The sequence below is a fragment of the Equus przewalskii genome, chromosome 5, assembly GCF_037783145.1.
Source record: "Equus przewalskii isolate Varuska chromosome 5, EquPr2, whole genome shotgun sequence".
Lineage (NCBI taxonomy): Eukaryota > Metazoa > Chordata > Mammalia > Perissodactyla > Equidae > Equus > Equus przewalskii.
In genome coordinates this window covers 79,768,156-79,792,997 of record NC_091835.1, presented here as the reverse complement: position 1 = coordinate 79,792,997, position 24,842 = coordinate 79,768,156, and the positions used below count along the sequence as shown (strand labels likewise).

Sequence of the window (24,842 nt, the reverse complement as noted above, 5' to 3'; positions counted from 1 at the left end):
CACTGCAGCATTTTCATAGTCCAGAGGATTATGGACTCTTTCAGCCTGTGGTTGTGATGAATTCTGTGAAGATATTTAATATTAACAACAAATTATTCTAAAGGTGTTTTTTTCTAATAGTTCCATTATTTTGTACCACCTTAAGACCTTGTGCTTTATTCTTGCTTTCCACCTTTTCCTGAGACCAAGACCACGCTGGTCATCCTTTGCTCCTTTAAATCACCTGTCTCATTGCCTTGTCTCCCACTGGAAACCACGTTGATGGGGGCTTCAGGCCAGCCTTGTCATTCGTAGTCTTCATTCCGAACTGCCCTCCTGGACTTCCTTCTCACACCTGACTCTGTCCTTCGACTCCAGCCTTACTGGCTGAATTGAGCTGGGGTCCCTGGGAGCAGGCCTTCAGGAGAGATTTGTATGCTGTGATTTATTATGGCCGTGTTCCCAGAAGAAACCAGTAAGAGTGGAGAAGGCAAGGAAGTAGAAGAGGCCGATCAGGCAAAGCCCCAGGGAGGGCAGGGGAATTTGGGGAACCCCTTCAGCCAGGGAGTCCCTCACACACATCTCTCCCAGTTCCTCTGGCTCTTGTGTATGTGGGGCAAAGAAGCTACAGAAGCCCAGGGGACAGTCTTTTGGAAGCAAAAGCGTGCTGAAAAAAAGGGGACAGAGAAGACCAGACAGGCTACACAGAAATGATAAAAGGGATAGGGATCTGGACAGAATGCTGCCTACACTGGTGTTCCTGGGCCCCCTCGGTCGTTACCCCTCCTAGACCAGCTCCTCCCTGAGACCCTCTGCCTCCGCCTCCGCTGGCGGACAGCTCTCTCACCAGGCTCCCTCTAGCCCAGTGGTTCTCCATTGGAGCTGATTTTTCCCACTCCTTGCCCTGGGACATTTGGCAATGTCTGGAGACATTTTTGATTGTCACAACTTGGGGTGGGGATACTAATGGCATCTCGTGGGTAGAGGCCAGGGCTGATGCTAAACATCTTACAGCATGCAGGGCACCCCTTCTCCCCAACAAAAAATTATCCAATCCAAAATGTTGGTAGCACTGAGGTAGAGAAACCCTGCATCTAGCATTAGTTCCGGCAGTTTGATCACTGTTTTGTTCTCTTTGAAACCCTGACTTGTAACCTGGTACCTCAGTTCTTTAGGAATATTCTTATGAATACCCAGGCGCCTCCTCAGACTGAGAGTTAGTGCCTGAGCCCAGCGCCATGTCCTGCCCACCTGCCTGGACCTCAGAATATTGCCTCCCTGTATGGAGGAGCTTTGTCTGCCCACGTGGCTGAACAACATGTTCCTCTGGCTGGATCTTCTTAAAGTCAGTTATCAACCCTGAATATTAATATTATCTGTTGTTTGTTAATCTGTTCTTCGATATCAAATGCTGCCTTCCTGTCTAGACTTCTTCCTGTGGCCTCTGGTTCTTCCCACTCCTCAACCTACTGCTCTTTCACCAAATGGGCACGTATTGTTTCGTCCTCCCATTTTCCCTGGTTAGCCCTACCTCTTTGCAATTACCATGTCTATGTCCAGCTGCTTGACTAGACACCTCAAAATGTGCTTTAGAATTATAAGACCTGTCCCATAAAGCCAGGTATAGACGTAGGAAATCATATTTGTTTAGCTCGATATTCCCTAACTGGAAAAATCAGGAGACGAGTGCACACACAAAGCAGGCTCTACACCAAGGTGGTCCTCTGAGTCCTCCTCTAAGTCTGAAGAGGGGTGATAGTTACCATTTATGGAGCAACTGTGTGGGAAGCTCTACACGACACGCATTTACTATCTCATTTAATTTAACCTTGGCAAAAAATCCTGTGAGTTAAGAATTACTGCTTCTGAGGGCTGGCCCCGTGGCCGAGTGGTTAAGTTCACGCGCTCCGCTGCAGGCGGCCCAGTGTTTCGTTGGTTCGAATCCTGGGCGCGGACATGGCACTGCTCATCAAACCACGCTGAGGCAGCGTCCCACATGCCACAACTAGCAGGACCCACAACGAAGAATATACAACTATGTACCGGGGAGCTTTGGGGAGAAAAAGGAAAAAAATTAAAATCTTTAAAAAAAAAAAAAAGAATTACTGCTTCTGTTTTACAGATGAGGAAACTCAGGCTCATAGAGATTAATTCACTTTCTAGAGGTCCTCTAGCTAGTAGGCAGTGAGTCAGGATTCCAACACAGGTTTTTGACTGTAAAACTTGTGCTCCTATGTCGCATTTCAGAAGTGACATGTGATCCCATGAAAAATCTGATACAGCTTGAGGCCTGTCTCCTCCTTTGATGTATTTCCTGAACACCTTATTGATTGGAGCCTTCCTTTCAGATTGATTATCTGTGTAGGAAGAAAGAGCTTTAGGGTTGTCCCAGCGCTAGTACGTCTCCCTTTGGGCAGTCACACACTGCATTTAATTGTGAGGTTATTTCTCTGTCTCCTCGCCATACCACAAGTTCTTCAGTGGAAAGGCCCGAGTGTTATTCATAGCTTATACATGGTTCATAGTTATACATGGGCAAATGTATATAGGTTTCAATAAGCATTTGTTTTACTTATATGGATCCTTGTCCTCAATCATAGAGGAACAAAGGTACTGAGAAAGTTATCAAGACAAGAATTCAGGGCCGGCCCGGTGGCGCAGCGGTTAAGTGCACATTTTGCTTCGGCAGCCCGGGGTTTGCCAGTTTGGATCCCGGGTGCGGACATGGCACCGCTTGGCAAGCCATGCTGTGGCAGCTGTGCCACATATAAAGTAGAGGAAGATTGGCACGGATGTTAGCTCAGGGCCAGGCTTCCTAAGCAAAAAGAGGAGGATTGGCAGCAGTTAGCTCAGGGCTAATCTTCCTTAAAAAAAAAAAAAAAGAATTCAAACAAAGGAAAACAAAATAAGGGACTAGGGGGTACACACTGAGCAAATCTTGTGGAAGTGAGGGCCACCATGTACCGGCCACCCTACATCTTTTTCCAAATAGCTGCTTCCTTCCTTCAAGGAATATTTGTTGAGTGAATGAGTGAGTGAGTGAGTGAGTGAGGAAATGAATGCTGCTACTGAGATGAGATTTCTTTCTTCACATTTTAAGACCTCAACTGTAAAAATACCTGGCCATTGTGAAAACAACCACATGTGGCATATGATGTGTGTCAGAAGTAAATGTCTCAAAACTTTGAAATAAAACGAGTAACAACCAAGAATTCTTGTTGAGATCAATGAAGACAGTGTAGATTCTTGACCAAGACTTGGGTACTTTGTGTGCAGTAATAGACGAGTTCCGTGACTATAGTGATATCCCTGACATTTGATAAATCTTTTCTTTTATAAATTATTATATTACAAGATTAGTGACTTTACATTTTTAAAATTAGTGTTGTGAAAATAAAAGTTACACCAGTAGCAGGAATACCAAAACAAACCAAAACACCCACCTTCCCACCATCTTATTAAATTGTTGGTCTTCATTTTTCTGTTTCCTTGTAGTTCCTGTCTATGTTCATACCTAATTTTTACCCATCATTAGCATCCATTTGAGTCTTTTTGACACAGTGTGCTGCTGCAGCATCATTATTAACGTGATTTGATTCTTCCAAGCTTCAAGTATGTGTCCCTAACTCTACTTTACCAACCATCCTCTTGGCAGAAGGTACCTGCAGCGTCACACCTTTGCTCACAGTGCCCCATCTTGCCTCTGCTTCTTCTCCCTCATTTTCCCCCTTTTCTGTTCCACCCTATTTCACAATGGCCTCTGTCCTTACATCTTGGCTTTCATGTCCATGACTGGCCTTAATCCTAACATCACTAGTCCCTCTGACACTGGCCCCACATTCTCTCTCCCCTTTTTCCCATTGGTGGCCTTTCCTCTGCCTCAAAGGTATCCCTCGCCATGTAGCTCTATTCATTTTCTACTTAGTATCTCCTCCACCAGTTGTCTTATCCTTGCCGCCAGAGTCCTCTCTGTCATTAGACCCCGACTCTCCCCATCTCTCCCTTTTCTTGTGCTCAGATTTGGGCTCCTCTCTCTCACCAGCACATTTGTTGGCTCTGGGCCTGGCCACCCCTCCCTTTCTTTGCTTTATCCTTACCTCTGGGCACCTCTCTTACAGCAGGGTGCTTTTTGCCCTGGATTCTATGTTTGTAATGGGCTTTCAGTTAGCCCCGCATGTTGCCTTTTCCCCTCTCCCGTGAAGCACACTCAGATTTTTGTCCCCCTTCCCTTACTAGACCTTACTTGGTCTCTGGACTACATGTCCTCCCCTGGCGACACGCTCTCTCAGGACATGAACATCTACCAGTCATGGCCCAACCCTTGAATCCCAGTGATTCATTGGTCTTTCATCCCCCACCACCAATCCTCTCTGCATCACCACCAGCAGCCTCTACTTGCACTGTAACTCAATCTGAATCAATTCTCCATGTCCCATGGACATCAACCCCAGGCAGTCCTTCCTGACTGGCCTCTTCTCTCCCAACCAGCTCAGGCATCAAGGGCTCAAGCCTGCTCCTTGCAGCCTCACCAAGGAAGGGGAACATCCCCTCTGAGCTCAGATTTCACGTCTGGAAGAAGTCGGTAGAGACGGCTTTAGATATTACTGCCATGGTCAAAGAATCCTGGGGAAAGACCCCCATCTTCCTCAACCACAATCAGGAGACATCCCAAGAGTTTGTGAGCTGGAAAACTCAAAAAAAAGTAAAAGCAGTTCTGAGTATGTGTAAGGTTCAGGGAACTGAGGAATGCCCCTTACCGCAGAGATTCTGGGCTTACCGAGATCCAGGACAGCCATGTCTCCACAAACATCGGAGCTTCTTTAGGAAAAAAAAAAAAAAGATGTAAGCAATGAATTTAGGGATTTCAGCGGTCAAAGAGACCAGGGAAATTGTCAGGTCCTCGCTTCTCAACAACTATCAGGAGACTTTGTAAGAACTAGCGACCTTAGAAATTACCGTATGGTAGATAGGAATGTAGTCTGGCGGTCAAGATTTGGCCCAGGTTCATTTCCCAGTCGGAGAACCTCATCACCTGTCTGGTGGTTGTCACACTGTGGTGGTGAGTGTTGCTGTGATGCTGAAACCTGTGCCACCAGGATTGCAGATACCAGCAGGGTCACCATAGTGGACAGGTTTCAGCAGAGCTTCCAGACTAGACAGAAGGACTTGGCCACTCACTTCCAAAAAATTTGGCCATGAAAGCCCTGTGAATAGCAGTGGAGCATTGTCTGAGGTAGCGCTGGAAGGAGAGAGGATGAAGCAAAACAACTGGGCAGGGTTCTCTTCTACTGTCCGCAGGGTCCCTAGGAGTCAGAATTGACTTGATGGCACTAACAACGAGATAGTCATCTATATGGTCTAGGAGCTTCAGCAGGCAAGGAATGCCCCATACCACATGTTGATTGCCCAAGATCCAGATCCAGGCTAGCCATGCTGTAAAGAGCAGCTTCCTGGTAAGCTTGGACAGAGAGCCCAAGAACCAGCCAGGCCTGTTTGAATTGCATTGCCCCTAGCCTCAGGCAGCCTGACTTCTGGGTCTGTGAGTGGCATCCAGAGCGGGTCACAAAGCTGTATCTCCTACAGAATTTTCTATTATCTTCATAAATTTACTTTACACATTTAGTCTTTAATATATTTAGGATCCACATCCAACTATCATGTTAGGAAGGAATATGACTTACTTTTCTTCAAATGGTTATCTATTTTCCCCAAAACCATCCATCAAAAAGTTTGTCCTCTCCCTGTTTCCATGGGGTAATAAGCCTCAAATATATATGGGTCTATCTCTAAACTCTCCATTCTGTTCCAGTGTGTATTTATCTGTTCCTGTACTCTGGTTTGTCTCCCTGGTTTTGTACTATGTCTTAATACCTACTCCTCCCCATGTGGCACTTCTTTTACAACTGAAAAAGTTAGACAACTATGGACTGTTGTTCTTTCAAATAACTTCTGACTGTTGTAAGAACTACCAAAAAAAAAAAAAATACAGCTGGAATTTTTATTGAGATTGCATAGAATTTATGGATTAATTTGGGGAGAATAGATATATTTATAATAATGTTATCTCCTTAAACTTACAAAATATCTTTCCATTTATTCAAATATCTCTGTCTTTTAATAGAGTTTAGAATATTTTTTCATAGATAATCTCTATATTATTTGATAAATTAAGTTTTTTAGATACTCATATTTTTGTTGTTTAAATTATATATTCTAGTTGATTATTACTCATTAGAGAAATGTCATTGATTTGTATCAATTTGTCTTGTATCTGGTGCTCATTCTGAATACTCTCATTCATGCTAATAGTTTGCTTGTTGATTCTAAGTTTCCTAGACATGTGATCATGTCATCTGGAAATAGTGAGAGCTTCATCTCCTTTTTCCAATTCTTACATTTCATTTCTTTTTCTTTTCTTATACAGCTTACTAGGTACTGCAGAACCAGGGAAAATAGTACCAATGAATGCGAGCAACCTTGTGTTTTCCTGATCTTAAAGAGAATACATCTAAATTTTTTCCATTAAGTAAAAAGTTTGCTGTAAGTTTTTGGTAATAAATCTTTATCAAGAAAAGGGAGTTTCCTTCTATTTCATGTTTGTTAAAGGTTTTATAAAAATCTTAGCATACATGGTAATCATTACAAAGTCTTCTGAGTTGATCATATGATAATCTGCTTTAGAATATTAGGGAGGAATTATATTGCTAGACCTCTCTGATATGGATTATGCTTACATTGTTAGAATAAACTTGATGATAATGATTTTTTTTAAGTAAACTATTGGACTTTCCTAGTATAGTCATTTCCTTTTAATGTCATTAATCCATTTTTGAAAATGAGATGTTGGGAGTGAAGTCACTGGCCAATAAAAGTTCGAATGCATTTCACATCAACCCAAAACCCCAAATAAGTTTCCTAAAACATAAGAAAATTCATAAAAAGCCTGTAAGTAACAAACAGTACTGTAAAAATATAAAATGCTTAACACATCACTTCCTGATCACCATAAAATTAAGTGGAAGGTGATAGGTGGACATTGGCAAAGCTCAGCTGAGGTGTCGTCTTGGCCCTTCTGTTTTTCCTTCTGTTTCTAGCCTGGAAAGCAGATATGATAACTGAACTTTCAAGCAGCCACTTGGTGATTTTAAGGGTGGAAGCTTCATGCTAAGAATGGTGGAGAAGAAAGCCTGGCTCCTCTGTGGCTTTGTGGAGCAGCTTTATTAGCCTTTGACTGCCTGTTTCCCTGGACTTCCATTAGGTGGGAAATGAGCCCTTATATGTCGCTATGGATGTGCCTCTGTTTCGAGCAGCAACTGAACATAATTCCTAGCTGGTCCAGGTGTCTTGTTATTCAGGCCCGCGAGCTCTTATTCCTGGAGGTATCAGGTACCTGGTCCCATCTTGTGTACTGCAGGAGGGCCACAGCCCTGCCCTGGTTTTTATTCTTCCTGGTGAGTTCCAGCTGAGGGGTAGGGAAGGGAGGAAATGGGGATGAGCCTCCGGGGCAGAAGGTCCCTGGCTATTGACCACTCCCTTTTCTTGCCGCTTCTTTGGGCAACTCTTCAGAGACTCTCTGCATCTTTAAAAGAACCAGCACCAGAGGAAGACGATTTCCTTACACTGTAACACAGTCATCCCCCCTTACCCATGGGGATACGGTCCAAGACCCTGCAGTGGATGCCTGAAACCAGGATAGTCCCGAACCCAGAAATACTATGTTTTTTCCGATACATACATACCTATGATAAAGTTTAATTTATAAATTAGGCACAGTAAGAGATGAACAATAGCTAATAATGAAATAATATAATTATAACAATATGCTGTAATAAAAGTATGTGAACGTGGTCTCTCTCTCTCTCTCTCAAAATCTCTTATTGTGCTGTACTCACCTTTCTTCTTCTTGTGCTGATGTGAGATGATACAGCGCCTACATGATGAGATGAAGTGAGGGGATGATGTGGCCTTGTGACCTAGTGTTAGGTGACTATTGACCTTCTAATCATACATCAGAAGGCGGAGCATCTGCTTCTGGACTCTGTGACCACGGCTAACTGAAACCGCGGAAAGCAAAACCAGAAACCGTGAATAAGCGGGGGATACTGCACACAGGTTCTGAGGATTAGAAAGGGAGAGCATGAGTTTGCAGCCCAATGTTGTAAAGGATGCCGGCATGGCCGCTCTCCCTCAGCTCACCCTCTGCACCATCAGCACTACCACTGACAGTTGCTATATTGAAAATTTGGCTGGAGCATCTTTGGAAAATAGCTCGTTTCATGTAGTGTCACAGAAGCAGCAAAATCTCTCTGGTAGGTAAAGATTCAAGGACTTATGTCACATCCTAAGTCCTATTTGTATATCCGAGCAACTATTTTGCCATCTTTCTTTGAGGTCGTTACTCAAATGTGACTTTCTCACTAAAGCTTTCCCTGAGCATCCAGTTTTTTCCAGCTCCCCCATATCTCTTCCCCGCTTTATTTTTCCTTCAAAGCGTCTAACATATGGTATACATTTTATTTATTCTGTTCATCATCTGTCTCCTCCACCTGCATGGGGTCCATTAGCACGGGGTGGGGGAGTGTTGATTTTTCTTCACTGCTGTAGCCCCTGTGCCTGGCAGATAACAAACGCTCAATAATTATTTATTGAATAAATGAATCCCAAAGTGTTACACAGGCATTTCCCTCTATCAAGGGTGGCTGCGATCCTTTAAATCAAAATCTAAATCCTGTTATTCAGAAGTACCTCCCAGTGCCCCAAGCCACCCCTGAACTCCCGAGGCTCATGAGTCCCCTGGGTGTAGGATCTGTTCCTTAGTTTGAGTGACGTATCAATCAGAGGTGGATGGCTTTTTTAAGGGGGTATTTGAGGAGTGCTTGGTAACGGGGCTGTTTACAAAGGTTTGGGCAGGCTTCAAAGAATCCTTAAGGGAAGGTGAAACACCCTGGGCTAAAGTCCTCCAGAGCTGTTATCCCCCATCCTCTCTCCCCACCCACCTGAAGAGAAAAGGAGAAGGCCAGGTACTGGCACCTGGTGAGAGAAGTCGTAATGGTGGCCTGTGTAGACAGAGAAAACCCAGGTGAGCCTGCGGGCAGGGAGCTGAAGGAATAATGCCTTCCCTCACTCTCTTCCCTCCTTCTGTCCTCCTGCCAGTGCCTCCCATTTGGCCAAACCCAAGAGGAAGCCCGAAGGTATGGAAGCCATCCATGCAGTTCAATTTCCTAGAGTACCAAGAAGGGAGGAAAACAGTGGAGAGTGGATTTGAAAGAGAAAAAAGAAAATATTCAGCACAAGTGGTAATTATTCATGGTCAGTTGTATAATCTGTAACTTTTCTTTCTGTAAAATTCTTTCCTGCCACTGCCCAAGCCCCAAACAGATTCTAGAAGGTCAATTGCATGTGACCCTGATTATTTTTATCGGTAGTGTCTACTACCCATTAGCTTCTCTACCTGGATCTGCTACACCTCAGCGCACTCAGCACCTCTGTCTATGACCTATGGGATCCACCTGTTCTCAGCAGTGACCGTAGGTAGCATGCCCCCTTTGATTAAGATCATATTTTAACCACTGTCCACCCGTTTACTGAACACATGAGTACCTCATGTACTTTCTCCCTTCAGCCCCTATGTCAGAGGACACTGATGGCCAATGGCAGAGTTAGTAGTGTTCTGTATTCTTTGTTTAGTTAGCATGGTGAGGTCTCCGATACCATCTTCTAATTGAAGCAAAGCGTCGTCTTCCTAATGTTGACCTAGACTGCTACATACACTTGGGAAATTTTACGGCAATTAGGCATTCCCCAGGATTAAGTAATCAGTGTATCTCCCTCGCCACCTGTCCCTGCGGATTGTCATCGTATCAGATTGTTCCAGTTGCTACATAGGGTGATCTCTCCATCATAAGTAGCGTCTAGGTTTATGGTCACAATCTAGGAATATCCATATCAAGTAAGTCTCACCCTGCCCTAGATCATTAAAATACAGTCCCTCTGCTCAGGTCACAGATTGAAACCCCTGCCAAGGCATCAGAGTAAGATAGGCAGTTCTCCCCAGTTTTCCATCCCTGTCTCTTGTGGTCATTCCTCCCAAATCAAAGTATGATAAAACTTGGTTCAGAAATTTGCCACGGAAAGTAAGGCCATATTGGTATCCTGACACCTCCCAACTACCTGACCACCCGAGCAGGTAACCAACTTTCCTAGAATTTCATAGGTGTGTTTGTTAGGTAGAAAGGTGGTCCCCAAAGATGTCCACATCCTAAACTGTGAAACTTATGAACATGCCACCTTACATAGCAGAAGGGACTTTACAGATGTGATTGGGCTGAGGACCGTCAGATGGGAAGAGTGGCCTGGATTACCCAGGTGGGCCCAGGGTCGTCACAGGGTCCTTATAAGAGAGATGCAGGAGGGTCGGAGTCACAGAAGGAGATGTGACAACAGAGGCATAAGTATGTGAGAGAGAAAACTTTGAAGATGTTGTGCTGCTGGACTTAAAGAAGGAGAAAGAGATCGTGAGCCGAGGAATGCAGATAAGCTTCAGAAGCTGAAAAGACAAGGCAGCAGATTCTCCTCTGGAGCCTCCAGGAGGAACACAGTTCTGCAAGGGCCTTGATTTTCTAACTTTTATCTCCAGAATTTTAAGATAATAAATTTGGCTTGTTTTAAGCCACTAAATTTGTGGTAATCGTGTTACAGCAGCCATAGGAAATTAATACTGGTGGCAGCCCACTTTGGGGCGATAAGTGATGGAATGACAGTGGTTCCAGCACAATGAATAACAGGTGAGGACAGGTCTTGTGGTCTCTCTTTCTTTTAACTGAACGTTGTATTTGGAATAATTTTAGATTTACAGAAAAACTATAAAGATAGTACAGGGAATTCCAGTATAGCCCCCACCCCAAGCAGTGGTTCCAGGGGCCAGGGATGGGAGGAGGGGATTGTCTAAAAAGGGCATGTGGGAAGTTTTTGAGGTGAAATGTTACATATTATGATTGTAGTGATGGTTATAGAACTGTATACCTTTGTTAAAAGTAACTGAACATTAAAAAATTGGTTAATTTTTTTTTTCAAGGAAGACTGGCCCCGAGCTAACATCTGTGCCCATCTTCCTCCTTTTTATGTGTGGGACGCCTGCCACAGCATGGCCTGATAAGCGGTACATAGGTCTGCACCCAGGATCCGAACCAGTGAACGCTGGGCCACCAAAGCGGAACATACGAATTCTGCTGCGCTACCGGGCTGGCCTCTAATTTTTTTCTTCTTTAATTTTTCCTTTTTCTCCCCAAAGCCCCCCGGTACATAGTTGTGTATTTTTTGTTGTGGGTCCTTCTAGTTGTGGAATGTGGGACGCCGCCTCAGCATGGCCTGACAAGTGGTGCCATGTCCCCCATGCCCAGGATCTGAACCAGTGAAACCCTGGGCCGCTGAAGAGGAGCATGCCAACTTAACCACTCGGCCATGGGGCCAGCCCTAAAAATTGGTTAATTTTTATATGTAAATTATAATTCAATGAAATTGATTTAAAAATAGAGTGGCCAAAAATCCCAAGATTTTATGTTTGTATTTATTTAATTAATTCCTGCTAAGTATATTATTTTTATAATTATGGTATTTTATTTTTATGCTCACCTCCTTAATTAAAAGGAGACTGTATAGTGAAAAATAATTTGTGGGAAAAGTAGAGGATACAGTTGAGAAATCTCTCAGAAAGTAGAACAAAAAATACAACATCCTACAAAAAAGACACATATTACAACATGGTGAAACTTGAGGACATTATGCTCTGTGAAATAAGTCACTTACAAAAAGACAAACACTGTGTGATTCCACTATATGACATATCTAAAGTAGTCCAATTTATAGAAACAGAAGGTCAGATAGTGGTTGCCGGGGGCTGGAGGGTGGTGGAAATGCAGAGTTGTCTTTTAATGGATGCAGAGGTTCAGTTTTGCAAGATGAAAAAGTTCTGGAGATCTGTTGCACAGCAATGTGAATATATTTAACACTATTAAAGTACACACTTAAAAATGGTTAAGACAGGGGCCAGCCCAGTGGCATAGTAGTTAAGTTTGCACGCTCTGCTTCAGTGGCCCAGGATTTGCAGGATTGGATCCCGGATGCAGACCTAGCACCGTTCGTCAAGCCATGCTGTGGTGGCATCCTACATAAAATAGAGCAAGATTGCCACAGATGTTACCTCAGCGACAATCTTCCTCAAGCAAAAAGAGGAAGATTGGCAACAGATGTTAGCTCAGGGACAATCTTCCTCACACACACACACAAAAAGGTTAAGATGGTCTGTTTTATCTTATGTACTTTTTATCACAGTTAAAAATAATTTTTTGGAGGGTGGCCAGCCCAGTGGCATAGTGGTTGGGTTTGTGCACTCCACTTCAGTGGCCTGGAGTTTGCAGGTTCGGATCTCAGGCATGGACCTACACCCTGCTCATCAAGCCATGCTGTGGTGCTGTCCCACATACAAAATAGAGGAAGACTGGCACGGATGTTAGCTCAGGGCCAATCTTCCTCACCACCAAAAAATAAGTAAATAAAAATAATAATATTTTTTAAATGAAGAAAACAGGAATATCCTTTACCCTAACAATTCCATTTGTAGAACTTTAAGAAGCTCAAGGTTGCCCAGCTGGTGAGGCTGATGTCTTGAGTATGTTTTTCCCTCCATCCCTGTCTCCCGTTGAGATTATCTGCTGAAGGTAAAGGTAGAAAATTTTGTTGTTTGGAAGTGTAAGGAGAGGCCAAATCTTTGTGGGAGAGCAAAATCAATAGTAATCTGTAGAAACTTATTCCAATGTGCCAGTTTTAACATGGCAATACCAATAGTCATTTTTACTGTGTACCAATTCTACAGCTTAAGAATTAAAAGATCCCACACATCAAATTAGAAGCACTTTAGTGTAGGTCTTGGAAAGATGAGAATGACTGGATTGATTTATGCAGTGGACACTCCTGCCGCCTGCTGAGTAGAACTGACTGCAAGCAGACTATCTCCAGTTAACTGCACTCACTTAATGATACTTGAAATCTGTCAACTTTTCTAGTAGAAGAAGCCAGTTCTTCCTGTGCTTTGGGAAATTTCTCAGTTATTTCCTTTAAGAGGCATACACGGAAAGAGGGATAGAGACAGACATAAACGGAGAGAGACGGAAAAAGAAACCTAGAGACAGAATAGACACAGAATACCTTGCATTGCCTTCCCCTCCCCTCTCTCCACTGCATTGCATTGTCATAGCTGCTCAAGGGCTGATTTGTTTCATTATACTGTAAGAAGACAGGGACAATGCTTTTCTGCTTCAAAATATAGTCACCAGCTTAAAATAGTGCCTGGTACCTAGAAGGTGCTGAGTAAATATTTGTTGAGTGAATGAGGCAGCCAGAGTTGGAGAGGGATTGAGAGAGAGGAAGAAGAGAGACAAGATCTATTCTTTCAAGGACTCTTCCCACCTCTGTGTTGGAGAGAGATTTCAGGAACACTAATATCACACTTGTATGTTCCAGGCATAGGAAATAGGAACCCAATTAAATTGGCACAGATAGTCATTGACCTAAGCATTTTACAAATATTCTTATATAGTCCTTATAATAATCCTACCAAATAAACACTATTTTATCCATTTTACGGATGAGGAGACCCAGCGGAAAGAGGTTAAGTTAAATTTCCCAGGACTAAATAGCTACTGAGTTGGGGGGCTAGGATTTGAACCCAGGAAGTTTGGCTCCACAGTTCACACTCCTAACCTGCACCATGGTGCCTCTTCAAAGGATGTGAAGAAGAGGAGAGAGCAGAGATAGAGGAGAAAAATAGCTTCAGGAGTGTTGTACCAATCTTTCCATGTGAGTCACCTGCCTGCTGGAACATGGTTATATCAGAGATGATGTCACTCTAGCTAGAGAACCAACTTCATCAATCCAGTGCTTCTCACACTCTGTCCCTAGGGGAACTGATAGCAGAGGTGGGTAAAGCATACATGGAGTGGTTTAGAGGACCCAAGACAGTCTCAGGGGAGAAATTGCTTAGTAGTTTTCTATTATAGCTTGAAAATTCATTAAATCTTCTCACTTTCAACAACCTACAGATGATCCAGGTAGAAAATTCAATAAGGAAACATTGGACTTAAACTACATGTTAGGTCAGATGAACCTAACAGACACTTACAGAACATTCCATCCAATAGCAGCAGAACACATTCTTCTCAAGCGCACATGGAATAGTCTTCAGGATAGACTGTATGTTAGGCCACTAAGCAAGTCTTAATAAATTTAAGGAGCCTGAAATCATATCAAGTATCTTTTCTGATTACAATGGTATAAAACTAGAAATTAATTATAAGTAGAAAACTGGAAAATTCACAAATATATGGAGACTAAACAACAAGTTCCTGAACAACCAATTGATCAAGGAAGAGATCAAAGGGGAAATAAAAAAATATCTTAAGACAAATGAAAATGTAAACACAATATACTAAAACTTATGGGATGCAGCAAAAGCAGTTCTAAGAGGGATAAATGCCTTCATTAAGAAAATGAAAGATCTCAAATAAACAACCCAAGTTTACACTTGAAGGAACTAAAAAAAAGAACAACTAAGCCCAAAGTTAGTAGAAGGATAGAAATAAAGATCAAAGTGGAAATAAATAAAATAGAGACCAAAAAAGATAATATAAAAGATCAATAGAACTAAGAGCTGGTTCTTTGAAAAGATAAACAAAATTGAAAAACCTTTAGCTAGACTCACCAAGAAAAAAGAGAAAGGACTCAAATAAAATCAAAACAAAAGAGGAGACATTACAACTGATACCACAGAACTACTAGAGATCATGAAAAGCTACTATGAACAGTTATACACCAACAAATTAGGAAAGCATGAAGAAATAAATAAATTCCTAGAAACGTACAACCTACCAAGACTGAATCATGAATAAATAGAAAATCTGAACAGACCAATTACTAGTAAGGAGATTGAATTAGTATATAACACAATTACAGAATTCAGTCCTTATCAGTAATAACTTTAAATGTAAATGGATTAAACTCTCCAATTACAATGACAGGGATTGGCAGGATGGATAAAAACACAATCTAACTATATGGTGTCTGCAGGAGACTCACTTGCGATGCAAAGACACAAACAGATTGAAAGTGAAAGGAATGAAAAAGATACTCCGTGCAAACAGTAACCAAAAGAGAACAGGGGCGGCTATACTAATATCAGACAAAATAGACTTTAATTAAAAAAGGCTACAAGAGACAAGGAAGAACATTATATATTAGTAAAGGTTCAAAACAGCAAAGAGATATAACAATTATAAATATTTACACACCTAATAACAGATCATCAAAATATATGAAGCAGGGCCGGCCCGGTGGCCCAGAGGTTAAGTTCGCATATTCCGCTTCTCAGTGGCCCAGGGTTCACCGGTTCAGATCCCAGGTGTGGACATGGCAACACTTGGCAAGCCATGCTGTGGTAGGCATCCCACATATAAAGTAGAGGAAGATGGGCACGGATGTTAGCTCAGGGCCAGTCTTCCTCAGCAAAAAGACGAGGATTGGCAGCAGATGTTAGCTCAGGGCTAATCTTCCTCAAAAAAAATATATATGTGAAGCATAGTGTTCTGTAACAGATCTCTAAAACTTTTTCAAATTGCAAAACTAAAATTCTATATCCATCAAGCAACAACTCATTGATATTTGAACTAACTTTGCATTTCTAGGATAAAGCCCACTTGGTCATGATGTACTATTCTTTTCATAAATTCCTGGATTCCTATGCTAACTTTTTTATGTGTGTATGAGGATTTCTGTACCTATGTTTATTGAATTTGATAGGTTTTAGTATCAAGCTTCTGTGGGCTTCATGAAAAATATTGGAGAATGTTCCCTTTATTTTCTGGAAGAGTTTGTGAAAGATTAGAATTATTTCTTCCTTAAGTGTATGATAGATAGAATTCAGTAGTGAAACTTGAAGCGTTTTTTTTTTTTTTTTGGTCAGAGGTATTTTGTTTCTTTTTATCTAGGTATAACTTACAGTAAAATTAACATTGTTTTGGTGTACAGTACTATGAGTTCTGTGAACCTATGAATTAAATAAGTTTTCATTTCTCTCAGGTAAGTACCTAGAAGTGGGATTGTGAGGTTGTGTGGTTAGGGTATGTTTACCTTCATGAGAACCTGCCAGGCTGTTTTCCGAAGTGCCTATACCATTTTGCATTCCCACTAGTAACGTATGAGAGTTCCAGTTGCTCTGCATCCTCATAAAACTTGGTATTGTCAGTATTTTTTTTTAATTTTAGCCATTCCAGAAGTCTATACTGATATCACATTGTGGTTTTAATTTGCCTTTCTTTAATGACTTATGATGTTGAGCATCTTTTCATCGATTTATATGCCATCCATATGTCTTCTTTGGTGAAATGCCTGTTTAAATCTCTTGCTCATTTTTTTAAATTGGGTTGTTTGTTATCTTATTGTTGAGTTTTGAGAGTTATTTTTATGTTTTGAGTACAAGTCCTTTACCAGATGTATCAGTTGCAAAGATTTCCTCTCAGTCTGTGGCTTGCTTTTTCATTCTTTAACAGTGTCTTTTGCAGAGCAGAAGTTTTGCAATTTTTATAAAGTCTAATATCAATTTTTTCATGTTGGTATCATGCTTTTAGTGTCATAACTATGATATCTTGGCCTAACCCATAGTCACCAAGATTTTTCTCCTGTTTTTTTTTTTATAGAAATTTATAGTTTTAGATTTTCACCTTTTGATCTGATTCATTTTGAGTTAATTTTTGCATGAGGTATGGGTTGGGTTTCACTATTTTGCATAGGGATGTTCACTTGTTCCAGCACGATTTGTTGAAATGACTATCTACTCTCCATTGAACTGCCCTTGCACGTATGTAAAAAATCACTTGGTCCTATGTGTGTGGGTCTGTTTCTGGGCTCTTTTCTCTTCCACTGATCTATGTGCCCATCTTTTCACCAATGATACATTGATTACTGTAGTTTTACAGTAAGTTTTACAATCAGGTTGTGTGAATTCTCCAACTTTGTTCTTTTTCAAAATTTCTTAGGCTATTTCTTTTTATTTTCTACATAAATTTTGTAATCATCTTGTCAATTTCTACAAAAAGTTTGGCTTGGATTTTGAGTGAGATTGTGTAAATGATGTAGATCTCTGGATAACTGACAGCTTAACAATATTGAGTCTTCCAATCGGTAAACGTGATATATTCCTTTATTTCATTGGGTCATAGATCGTCAGCATTTTGTGGTTTTCATCATGTAGATTTGGCACATTTTTGTGTGTGATTCATACCTGAATACCTCCTGTCTTTTGGTACTTTTACAAATGATATTTTAAAAAATGATTCCAATTGTTCACTGCTTATATAGAGAAACACACTGATGTTTTATACTGACCTTGAATCTTGCTAAATTAACTAATTACTTCTAGTACTACTTTTTCAGATTCTTTGGGATTTCATATGTAGACAATTATGCTCTCTCTGAATATAGACAATATTATTTCTTCTCTTCCAATATATGTGCCCTTTTTTTTTTCTTTTTCATGACTTTATTACACTGGCTAGAACCTCCAGGATGTAGGCATGTTGAGAGAACACATCCTTGCTGACAAGGAGAACCCTGTGCACTAGTTACCAAAGCCAGGAGAGGACCCCAACAGCGTGGAGGGTAGCAAAGATCATCACTATGCCAATCACCGGGAATAAAAGTCCAAACATTTCCACCCACCACATCTTGGTATTGGAGTTGCCCAGGAAAACACAACACAGCCAAGCACTGGACGGAAGAACAGTTTTATTTACACAGAGAAAGATCAACTCCAATAGCGTCCGTCCATCAGTCCCTCATGGCCAGTGGGTCCCACGAGGCAGCCAACACAGAGTAGTTAGCCTGCACACACTATTCTTGTGCTATAGCAGAAAGACCCTTCCTCCACCTCCATGGGGTCTGAAATACTGAAGGGTGGGGGCGTGCCTGAGGGCCACTGACACACTCGCTTAAGCAGAACAAAGGAGTACACATTGAGTCTGAAACAGGGGAAGATACTCCCACCAAGATGGTAAGCCCAGCACTGGCTGTATGGGCTCCTAATCTCTGGGTGAGGAGGTGTTCCAGGCCCAAGACCTGTTCTCCCGTGACAAGATGGGGGTCAAAAGACAGTGCACATTAGACTGCCTTTCCCAACTTTGCCTCATTGCTGATCTTATAGGGAAAGCATTCAGTCTTTGGTCATTAAGTATGATAATGGCTGTAGGTTTTTTGTAGATGTCCTCTGTAAAATTAAGGAAGTTCCCTTCTATTACTGGTTTGTTGAGAGTTTTAAACTCATGAATGTGTACTGAATTTTGTCAGATGCCTTTTCTGCATTTACTGAGATGGCAATATAATTTTTCTTTTTCAAGTGTGTTAATATGGTGAATTACATTGATTAGTTTTGTTTTGGTTTTTTTTTGCTTTTAAAGATTGGCACCTGAGCTAACATCTGTTGCCAATCTTCTTTCTTTTTTCTTCTCCCCATGGCCCCCCTAGTACATGGTAATATATTCTAGTTGTAGGTCCTTCTGGTTGTGCTATGTGGGACACCGCCACAGCATGGCTTGATGAGCTGTGCCATGTCTGCACCCAGGATCCGAGCTGGCGAAACCCTGGGCTGCCATAGCAGAGTGTGTGAACTTAACCACTTAGCCATGGGGCCGGTCCCTACATTGACTGTTTTTGAATGTTGGACCAGTCTTGTATTCCCAGAAGAAATCCCACTTGGTCATGATATATGATAATACATCTTTATCTATTGTTAGATTCAATTTGCTAATATTTTGTTGAGGATATTTGTGTCAATGTACATAAGAGATATTTCTGTGGTTTTCTTGTATTGTTACATAGTTTTCTATTTTTGATATCAAGGTAATGCTGGCCCTGTGAATTAGAATATTTTCTATTCTATTTTCTGAAAAAGTTTGTGTATAATTAGTATTATTTCTTCCTTAAGTGTTTGGTATAACTCACCAGTGGAGCTGTTTGGACCTGAGGTTTTCTTTGTTGGAAGACTTTCAGCTACAAATTCAATTCTTCTAGTAAAGGACTGTTCAAGTTATCCACTTCATCTTGAGTGAGCTCTTTTAGTTTTTCTCTTTCAAGAGATTTGTTCTTTTCATCTGAGTTTTCAAATTTATGCTATAAAGTTGTTTGTAATATGGTTGGCCCTCTGTGTCCTGCAGGTTCCTCATCCCTGGATTCAGCCAACCTCAGATCGAGTTCCATGTTTATGATTTGTGGTTGGTTAAATCTGCAGATGTGGAACCCGCAATGCAGGGGGCTGACTAAGGCCCTTGAGCATCTGTGGATTTTGGTATCCGTGGGGGTCCTGGAACCAATCACCCATGGATACGGAGGGACAACTGTATTCCTTTATCCTTTTAATTTCTGCATATTCTGTAGTGATGTCACCACTCATTCCTGATATTAGTGATTTTTGTCTTCTATTTGTCTTTATTACTATGGTTGGAGGTTTATCAATTATTGTTCTTCTCAAAGAATCAGCTTTTGCTTTTATTTTCTCAATTGTTTTTCTGTTTTTTATTTTACTGATCTCTGCTCTTAGCATTATGTCCTTCCTTCTGCCTGCTTTGGATTTAATTTGCTCTTTTTTATGGTCTCTTAAAGTAGAAACTTGGAGGACTTGATACTGGTCTTTTTTTTTTTTTTCCTGAGGAAGATTCACCCTGAGCTGACATCTGTGTCAGTCTCCTTCTATTTTATATGTGGGTCGCTGCCACTGTGTGGCTAATGAGTGGTGTAGGTTTGCACCTAGGGTCTGAACCTGCGGACCTGGGCCACCAAAGCAGAGTGCGCAAAACTTAACCACTAAGCCACAGGGCCAGCTCTGAGACTGCTCTTCTTTTATAAGCACTTACTTATAAATTTCCCCTTTCCACTTATAAATTTCCCCTAAGCGCTTGTGTGAGCTTTATCACACACATTTTGGTAGGTTGTGCTTTTTCATTTCCATTCAATTCAAAATATTTTCTAATTTTTTTTCTTTTTTTTGTGAGGAAGATTGGCCCTGAGCTAACATCTGTGTCAATCTTCCTCTATTTTATGTGGGATGCTGTCACAGTGTGGCTTGACAAGTGATGCTAGGTCCATGCCCGGGATCCGAACCTGTGAACCCCAGGCTGCCGAAGTAGAGTGTGCATACCCAACCACTATGCCACTGGGCTGGCCCTTCTAATTTCCCTTGTGACTGCCTCTTAGACCATTAGGTTATTTAGAAATGTGCTATAAAATTTCTAAATATTTAGGTATTTTTCTAGATTTTTAAATTCTATTATGTTCAAAAAACATACTTGGTATGATTTATAATTTTAAAAAGTGTCTTAAGGGGCCGACCTGGTGGCGCAGTGGTTAAGTTCACACATTCTGCTTCTCGGTGGCCCAGGGTTCACCGCTTTGGATCCCAGGTGCAGACATGGCACCATTTGGCAAAAGCCATGCTGTGGTAGGCACCCCACATATAAAGTAGAGGAAGATGGGCATGGATGTTAGCTCAGGGCCAGTCTTCCTCAGCAAAAAGAGGAGGATTGGCAGTAGTTAGCTCAGGGCTAATCTTCCTCAAAAAAGAAAAGTCTCAAGCTCGTTTTATGGCTCACAATGTGCTCTACCTTGGTGAATGTTCCATGTGCACTTGAAAGAATGTGTATTTGGCTGTGTTAGGTGGAGTGTTCTATAAATATCAGGTCAAGTCGGTTGATACTGTTATTCACATCTATATCCTTATTGATTTTCTGTCCACTTGTTCTATCAGTTACTGAGAGGGGGTGCTGATATCACCCATTATAATTGTAGATTTGTACACCTTGATATTAATATAGTTACTCCAGTTTTCTTTCGGTTAGTGTTTGCAAAGTGTATCTTTTCATTTACATTTCACCTATGTATATGTACGTCTATGTACATTTCACCTCTCTATTTGTATAACTAGTTTTTTCCTTTTTATTGCTGGGTAGAATTCCATAGTGTGGATATATCAGTTTGTTTAACCACTCACCTATTGAGAGATATTTGGTTGTTTCCAATTTTGGGCTATTATAAATAAAGCTATGAACAATCATGTTCAGGTTTTTATGAAGACATAAGTTTTCATTTCTCTAGAATAAATGTCAAGAGTAATTGCTGGGTTGTTTGATAAATGTATGTATACATTTTTAAAAAAATGCCAGGGGCCGGTCCAGTGGCGCAGTGGTTAAGTGCACACCTTCCACTTTGGCAGCCCGGGGTTTGCCGGTTCGGATCCTGGGTGTGGACATGGCACCACTGGTCAAGCCATGCTGTGCTAGGCGTCCCACATGTAAAGTAGAGGAAGATGGGCATGGATGTTAGCTCAGGGCCAGTCTTCCTCAAAAAAAGAAAGAAAGAAAATACCAAATTATTTACTAGAGTGGCTGTTCTATTCTATATTCCCTCCAGCAATGTATGAGATCCAGTTTTTCCATATCCTCACCAGCGTTTGGAATTGCACTATGTTTTATTCTCCTGTGTTATATTCTTTTAGTTTTATAGTTTTATGCTTTGCATTTAAATCTATGATTCACTTTGAGTTAATTTCTGTATAAGGTGTGAGTTTTAGGTCGAGGCTTATTCTTTTGCTTATGGATATCCAGTTGCTCCGGCACATTGTTGGAAAGCACTATCACACATTGGATAGCACTTCAGCACACATTGTTGAAAAGACTGTCCCCTCTCCATTGAATTGCTTTTGCAACTCTGTCAAATACCGGTTGGCTTATACTCGTGTGAAACTATTTTGGGGCTGTCTCTTCTGTTCCATTGATCTGTTTATCCCTCTGCCAGTACTACAGTCTTGAATGCCACAGCTATGTCTTGAAATCTGTTGGTTGTCTTTCTCTGTATGAATTGGTCACACTTTCCTTGTTCTTTCTATGCCAAGTAATTTTGGATTCTGTCCGAAAAAATTCGACTGTGATACTGTGTAGATGGTGGGTTCTCTTAAAATCTTACGGAGGATGTTAAATTTTTTTCGTGACCAATCAACCCAGCTTAGGCTCAGACCAAAAGTTGTGTCTTGCTTTCTGTGGGCAGTGCTTCCAATGTCAGTTGTCTTTTCAAAGCCTTTTCAAAGCTGTTTTCTCTTTTGACTTTCCCACACATCCCTCACTCAGGATGTCCATGTCAGGGCCATGGTTTAAATCTTAGCTCAGGTCATAAAGCCTTTGCTATATTGTTTCGGGTCTGTCTTGCACATGTGTTTCTCAGGGCTTAGTATCAGGCTTGAGCATGATCTAAATGTGAAAGGTTGTGTTTTAAATTTGCCCTGTCCATGCACAACTCAGGGGTGAGCCTAAGTGTTACACTGAATTGGGTAACCCCCTTCCTCAAGTCTCTCCTTTCCAGAATTCGTGTTACACTTCCTGGCCTGCAAGTTGCCCTCTTCTTGGTTCCTTTGGACAGGAAAGCAAGATTCTGTTGGAAGTTGGCCATCTACGTGACCACACATTTCTCCAGCTGAGTCTGCCCTTGGGGGCATAGCTGAGACAAAAGAAACTCAGGGAATTCACCCCTGTATGGATTGCTTTTCCAACTTCCTTCCACAATCCATCTGTTTTTGTTTTCTTCTCAGAACCCTCAGGTAGTTGCTTTATGAATATTCTCAAGAGGTTTTAGTTGTAATTCACAAGAGATAAGCTGTAGGAGCGTAAGTGCCTTGGTAGAACCAAAACCTTCCTTTCATCTCTGTGGGAAGGTTTTTAGCTACAAATTCAGTTTATTTGAGAAATAGAGCTTTTCAGAGTTTCTATTTCAGAGTTTCAATTATGATAAATTGTATTTTTGTTGTGTTCTTGGAAGAAATTGTCCATTTCATCTAAGTTATTAAATTTATTGTCAAAGTTGTTCAAAATATTCACTATCCTTTTAATCTTTATAATATCTATAATGTTCTTGCTTTCATTCCTGATATTGATAATTTGTTCCATCAGAGTTATGGGCTGACTGACGTTCCCCCCAAATTCATGTACTGAAGCTCTAACCCCCAGTACCTCAAAACTGACTGTGTTTGGAGAAAGGGCTTTTAAAGAGGCAATTAAGTGAAAATGAGAGCATTAGGGTGGGCCCTAATCCAAATGACTGGTGTCCTTTTAAGGAGATTGGAACACACAGAGAGACGCCAGGGGTGCAGGAGTGACGACCACGCAAAGAGGCAGCAAGAAGTGGGCATCTGCAGCCAACCCTGCCAGCGCCTTAGTCTCGGACTTCAAGCCTTCAGAACTGTGCGAAAATAAATGTCTGTTGTTTAAGCCCCTCAGTCTGTGGGATTTTGTTATGGAAGTCCTAGCGATGAATATTAGACTTTTCAAAAACCTACTTTTGCTTTGTTGATTCTATTTTCAGTTTCATTGATTTCTCCTCTTAATTACTTTATTTTACTTCCTTTGCATTTAATTTACTCTTCTTTTACTAGCCTAAGGTAATGCTTAAATAATTTAAACTTTCTTTTCTGAAATAAGTATTTCAAGTCATAATTCTAAAATAAGCATTTTAATTCATAAACTTCCCTTTAAGATCTGTTTTAGCTTTATCCTACAGATGTTCATGTAGCTTTCTTCTTTGACACATGTTAATTGTCTATGGCCATATGTTTTATTCCCACATATGATACAAACCCCACAGTACACTGCCATTCATTTTACTTTGAACAACCATTTGATTTTTCTTTAAGAAAGGAAAATTGTTTTCATATTGATCCACATACTCTAGTCACCATTTCCAGAGCTTTCGTTCCTTCCTGGAGACCTGAATCTGCATCTGGAAATTCTTCCAGCATTTCCCTCAGCATTCCTGCAGGATGGGTTACTGGTGGACAAATTCTGTTTTTTGTTCATCTCAAAATGTTTAATTTGCCTTCAGTTTTGAAAGATGTTTTCCTGTGTATTGATCCTAAATTTGACAATCCTCCCTTTAGCACCTAAAGATATCATTCCATTTTCTCCGGGCCTGTATTGTTTCTAAAGAAATGTAAGCTATCAGATCTTTACTTAGTAATGTGACTTTTTCCCTCCTCGGGCTGCTTTTGAGAATTTACATTTATCTCGGGTTCTCAGCAGTTTGACTGTTACGGTGTGCATGCGGTTTTCTTTTTCTTCTTCCTGCTTCGGGTATGCTGGCTCTTGGACCAGTTGGTATTTTTGATGAAATTTGGAAAAACTTCAGCCATATTTCTTCAATTATTTTTTTCTACTTCATTCTCTCTTTCTTCTCCCATTTGGTTCAGTCTCATAGGTCTTTGAGTCCCTGTTAATTAAGAAAAAAACCCTCTGTGTTTTATTTTATTTTTTGACTTAGTTTTAAGCTCTTCTGTTCTGCATTAATCTCATCCAATTTATTTTTCATTTATTCTTTAGTTTTAATATTTCCATTTGGTTCTTATAGTTTTCATATATTTTCTGAAATTCTCTATTTCTTACTCATTCTATCTTTTCCTGTAGATTCTTTAATGTATTTATTATAGTTATTTTAAAGTCCTTATTTACCAGTTTTAACATCTGCTTATCTCTGTATCTGTTTCTAGTGACCATGGGTTACATTTTTCTGTTTCTTTATATTTCTAGTAATTGTGAATGATACATGGTATTTTCTATTTTACAACATATGGAGGCAACATAGCAATGTCAGTGCTCATCAAGGCAACTGAAATGAACATTTTCATGTATATCCTTGGAATGTATTTCTCATTTCTCTTTTTATGATAAACCAAATTTTCATGGCATGATTTCGATCTTGACCTTTTCCAAGAACTTGGTTTTTCTGTA

The 24,842-nt window shown here is 40.8% G+C and overlaps 1 long non-coding RNA gene across 1 annotated transcript in view; it reads left to right on the top strand.

Annotated features, from left to right (window-relative positions):
- The window catches only part of LOC139083639 (uncharacterized), a 28,533-nt gene extending 5,203 nt beyond the window's left edge, over positions 1-23,330 (top strand). The window contains exons 2-3 of the long non-coding RNA XR_011540523.1: positions 9,133-9,288; positions 23,177-23,330. This is a non-coding gene — a long non-coding RNA (uncharacterized lncRNA). The remainder of the gene's footprint in view (positions 1-9,132; positions 9,289-23,176) is intronic.
- Positions 23,331-24,842: the final 1,512 nt, after the last annotated feature.